The 5,834-nt window shown below is 43.8% G+C and overlaps 1 pseudogene; it reads right to left on the minus strand.

Annotated features, from left to right (window-relative positions):
- The window catches only part of LOC107691474 (meiosis 1 arrest protein-like), a 54,257-nt pseudogene extending 51,269 nt beyond the window's left edge, over positions 1–2,988 (minus strand).
- Positions 2,989–5,834: the final 2,846 nt, after the last annotated feature.

Genomic DNA, 5,834 nt, shown 5'->3' on the forward strand with positions numbered 1-5,834 from the left:
CGGCAGGGAACGGCCGAACTAGCTGCCCTAGAAACCTCCCAAGAGGTAGCGAGCCTCTTAGTACCGCTACGTTTCCGGGCGGTGACTGAGAGAAGCGCTTGCTGAAGACTGCTGCGCCCTGAAGCACCGTAGGTGGCAGGGTTGGCAGATCAATCTCCTGAGAGCACTGAGGAGAGACGGGCACCGTATAATGTGGTGTACACCACTCTTCCCCAGAGGGGGCCGGCCCTCAGAAGTCCTGGGCCCTAGGCGTCAGGACGTTTTAGTTGAAGACTATCCAGCGGGAATGATGGTCTGCAGATCCGCCTTCCGCTAGAAGCCTTCGGCCAAGGAGCGCCACTCTGACTCTAAATTCTGAGTAAGAGAAGTGACGCTTCCTATATGAGGAGCTGGAACACAGTTGGTTGGGGCTACTCCTGCCCAGCAGCCTCTGTTGACCACCTCAACCTCCTCTGAGGAAGAGAGGTAAACGCTTGCTCTCATTCGAGAAAATTAATTAATTAATTTATTTATTCCCAAGAGCTCCTGTATATCTAACTTCTCATAGTCAGAAGAAATACTTCATTTTAATTCCTCAGAATAAAATGCAGCTAAACAAAGAGACAAGTAAACACGGCCTGGTGTGATAAGATTCATTTCAAAACCGAAAATTATGTAATGCACGCGTTGCCTCGGCAGCGCGTGAGCCGCTCGGTCACACAAACAATATCAATCTCCTCGGAGAAAGATAGCTGCAGCAGTGAGCTCTCACTCAGAGAGGGAAGAAACCGCAACGCGGGCTTCCGAACCTCGAGAGAGAGTGCTAGATCTAGGGAACGTGGGTGGAGATAGGGAAAGCCCGTCTCCAACCCGTCCACCAGATCGTGTGTGATCCCTGTAATCTCAATCGCCGCCGTGCCTCAGCAGCAGCGGGACGTAACTGCAAGATCACAGGCACGGACACGGCGAGAGCGGAGCGTTTAGCAGCAGATAAAGCACAATCAGCCCCCTCTCTTTTTTCCCGAGAGCTGACTGCGCGAGCTCCGCTCCACAGTGAAACTGCTCATTATAATATTAGGCATAATATGCTTGTGTAACTGATGCTTGTGCAACCGGCGAGCTCATCGATGCCCTCCATATTAACCTCCTCGGAGGAAGACATGCAGAGCATCGAGCCCTCTCCCCAGGGGGAAGAACCACAGCGCGTGCTTCCGATCCCCGAGAGCAGGTGCTGGATCTGGTGGGTGAGGAAGAAGATAGGGACTCGTCCATCTACATTCCCTCCAACGGATCCATATGCGAACCCCACGAGCACAGCCACCACTCCACCTCGGCGAAAGGGCCGGCTCCATGAGAAATGCCGGTGAAGGCTTCCTCCTCAAAGAGAGCCTTCCGAGAGCGAAGCAAGGCAGTAACAAACGCTCGCAATGCGGGCAGTCAGCTCCCTCTGCGTGCTTCGCTCCCAAGCAGACAACACACAAACTGTGTATGTCCCAGACAACACACAAACTGTGTGTGTCCCCACCCGAAATATAGCGCGGTCAGGGAGGAACACACAGCCTGAATGTTGTCTGCTCTCACCCAAATGCTTCTTTTTGGCTGAAGCTCGACATAATGGAGCTTATAAGTGGACAAACAACACTAAATAAGACTCACAAACAGATAGCAACTGACACACACAGAGCGCTTGCTGAATGACAAAAAGCTGATGCCGGTTCCACCGCACGTGCTTTTATAGCTTCCTGGTCACAACGTCACCCGCCCATGACGTCTCACCCATCTATTGGACTGATTTCATATGTGATTCAGAGCATCGTCACGCTGAAGGCGTTCCCAAAGCGTTTTCCGACGCAGCTCGATTTCCTGAAGGGGAACTGCACTGCTCATTCACACAAAGACTTTATATTTAAATAGCAGTCTTTTGGGGTGGTTATTATTTACGGATACCATTCACAGAGTACAGCCATTCTTTTGATTTATTCATCCAAATTTTGGCAAATTCTATTAAGAGTTATACAGTAAATTCCACTTTTTATTCCACAATTCTGTCCATGTTGTCCACTAAATCAGAGGGCCCTAAATAGTTTTTTTACTCTATTATATTATTGTATCAAATAATTTTGCAATGATTTTGAAAATTAATTTTTAAAAGCAGAACAATTGGTGCCACAATGTTTACATACTATAACATTTATATATTTTTATTTATTCTTTTTCATTTTACAGTGCTGAAAACTAGACTGTAAAATTAGCTTAACTATACAGAGAATATGAATTTCACTCTCACAATAATAAAAAAAAAGATTTCTTTCTGCAAAATACTTAGATTTTTGGCGTAAAATGTGACCAAATATTCATAAATGTCTTTGGTGAACATGCCACAATAATGTTCTTTATACATAAGGAATTGAAAGCACTTTAGTTTTAGCAGTGAAAGTTCTCACCTCCACACAGTTGCTGTTGAAGTCCCCATGAGCTGTATGACACATGTATTGTTTAAACTGCTGCAGGCTGTCCAGCACTGCCTGTTTAAGGAGTGCACCTCATTGCCGAACGCAGCCCTCTTGAGGCAGAGAACGCAGCTCCTCTATACAGGACAGCAGACGTGTCAAATTGCCCTTAACTTGCTAGTGAAGAGAATGAGAAGAAGGAATGAAAAGGTTAAAGGAAGAAATCAGAAGAGAGATACATAATTTTATTTGTCTATTAAACACCAACCTACTGTACAGCACCTAGTCAAACACTGATGTAAATACACACATACTTATCCTCATCACAAAGGGTAGGAGGCACTCCAGCTGTACACTGATAGCAAAGACGCTTAGCAGTGGCAGACGAGCAGGTTCTGCCAGACTGCTGGCCAGAAAAAAGAAATTCTCTAGGGCCTGTCTCTGACTACCAGGGTGGTGAAACATCTACTATCAACACACGAGAAGGCTGTCTGGAAAAGGATGATGCGCTACATGCTTGGAGAATGGAGGAAGGGCAGGATCTGTTTCTGGCACTCATGGATCACCTAAACACAAACTAAAATCAAATCTAGGAATATCACAGTAAAGGTACATAAGGCATTTAATATTCATTCACTGATAGCCTACGTAATTTACTGTTTATTTCTCTTTGTGGGAAAAATGAATGACTGGTGATACAATGTGTCATTTTATACTGGAACACAAAGTGAATATTTCAACAGAACACAATGTCTTGTAATGTCACCACAATAACATAAGAAGGAACATTAGGCTTAATCACAGTCAACATAGTCAAAAATGTTCTTCTGAGAAAAGAAGAAAGTCTTTTTTGAAAAAAAAAAGAGACTCCTGGTAAGTTCTTTTTCCAAAGCTGTAAAACACAAAGAGTGAAATTGTTGGCCATACCAGGGCAGATGGGGCAAATTGGTTAAATAAGGCAGCAGCTCTCTGCAATCTAAGGACTCATCAATGGTATCCCACTTGACAAGAGAGCTCTTTGAGCGCACTAATGCTGCGACTCGGGCCTTTCCCGCCGCTTCAGCACGACACAGGCGACAAAAGACACTTTGTCTGCTCTAAAAACAGCTCCACAGACTCGCTGCCCCGACATGAGCAGAAGAAAGTGCTGATGAGAAAACTGAGGAAGGATGAAGGAGAGCAGGTGTTGCTTAAGTATTCATGTACAGTTTCTTAGAAGTACTGGTAAGATTCGGTGACACGGGCAATCTCGCGCTCTCTGTCGGTCGGTGCATTTCAATAGCGGGCCGCGCAGATTCGTTTGTTTACAACAGTGTGGAGGTAAAGTAACAAATAACTCTTTAAATTTAAATATATGCATATTAATTTAAATATTTGGGTGGTGTGCGATACAAATATTTACCTGTTTTCGCCAGCTGGGTTAACGTTACCTTTGACTGAGTTTCAAAAACGTCCAGTTATTGGATGATCTAAAAAATAGGCAGAATTATTACAAATATTTATTGTTTCTGACACTTGGAGTGGTTAAATTATCTACAAATACTTTAACTTGTTACAGAGCGCTGAATAACCCAGTAAAGAACTACACAGCATAATCCAGTTCCGCCGTTGAATCCCCTCCACGCGCTCGCTCAGAATGAAACTCATTCGTGAACAAATCGTTCTTTTGAGTCGGATCTTGTCAATGAATCAGTTAAATTGGTCAGATTGAATCAGTCCTAGCAGCTCTCGAGTGAATCGTAAATTTTAAACTATTTCATTGAAAGTCGGTTTTCTATGGCGTTATTTTACTGACAAATGTCGAGAGCGCATTATTGTAGCACGAAAGCACATTAATACATTGCGCGAGCGCGAATCTCTCCGTTCGCGCGCTGATTTCCTTTGCTCTCGCACAAAACCGGACGCGCGCGCTCAGATACACGCTGCTCTCGCCCGGAGAGAGTGCGTGCACTTAAAACGTGTCCTGTGCACTCACAAATCTCTCTCTAATTGGCTGAGTGAACTGAACCTGGAATTCTTTTGACAATCAAAGGTGGATCTTTAATTTCTTTCCAGTTTAATAACATTTATCAATGTTAATGAAATTTAGCCTATAGAAATGGCCAGGAATTGGGTGCTTGGATGATTTGTACCGAGATGCTACGAAAAAGGCTAGTCTTTTTGATTATATTATGATGACGAGTGCCGGTGTGGTATTTTTACAGGAAACACATACAGATGTGAATAATCAGATACAGTGGTTGAGTGAATGGAAGGGTCAGGCGATCTTGAGTCATGGCTCTAGTGTCAGTGCAGGGGTGTGTGTACACGGGTATACTGTTCATCGTTTTATACCATAAAACGCCCTACCATAGACAGCACCATCTCTAACCGCTCAAGATGTTGGCCAAAAGTACTGGAAAAGATTACAATATCATCCAGATATAACAATAGAGCATGAAGACTCTGATCACCAAAAATACGCTCCATGAGACACTGGAAAGTACTTGGCGCATTGCACAACCCAAAGGGCATACGGTTGAACTCAAATAGCCCAAAACATGTCGCCGTAATTCACGTCGAAGAATCCCATCTCTCACAAACACTATAAACTGATCTCGTAGCACGGTGTCAGGATTTGCAAAGCACGCTGGATCTTTATGTTTAATCACATCCGTAAAGGACATGAGAGCATGAGAATACTCTCTCATTGACTCACCTTGGCCACATAAGCTGAGAGGAATCAAACTGGGGACTACTCTCCACCCCAACTGCTTGTATCAGCGCTGCAGTCTCAGACTCCTCATTCTGTACATTAAACTGAACGGAAGATGTTACAACAGGTGACTGAACAATATGCAACTCTCCCAGTACTGTTTTTGGCCAAAGCCAACTATCTTGACTCCCCACATTAATAACTGGCACCTTCACCACCCCACAGTTAACTGACAAACAGGCAGATGGAACTAAAAGGTCCCCAGGCAACTGGCCTTCCACGAATGATACTGGTTCCAAAAAACAAGCATTAAACGTAGTCCCCAGCCCCTGATGGCAAGTGGCTGGAACAAACTTCATGCTGTCACATCCTCATCTGCCATCCTCTAGGAGGAAAAAACAAAAACAGGAAAAAAAAAAAATAATAACAACAATAACAATAATGAATACACTCCAAAGCGGTTTGTTTTAAAAAAAAAGAAAAAAAAAAAGAAAAAAAACTAGATGGATAGCACTGGTATCTTCTGGCTTGACCATGTTGATTGATCACTGGAATCCTTGACCACTGTTTTCCCACCTTCCAAAACAAAAAAATAAAACTACCCACATACACAAAAGAAAAGGCCCCAGACAACAATAAAAAACAACAAACAAAAAAATTAGCAATAAAGTCATTAAGGAGACCCTGCCGACTACGCCAAATGTGGTAGA

This window comes from Sinocyclocheilus anshuiensis, unplaced genomic scaffold (genome assembly GCF_001515605.1).
Source record: "Sinocyclocheilus anshuiensis isolate Anshui unplaced genomic scaffold, SAMN03320099.WGS_v1.1 scaffold514, whole genome shotgun sequence".
NCBI classification, from domain to species: Eukaryota; Metazoa; Chordata; class Actinopteri; order Cypriniformes; family Cyprinidae; genus Sinocyclocheilus; species Sinocyclocheilus anshuiensis.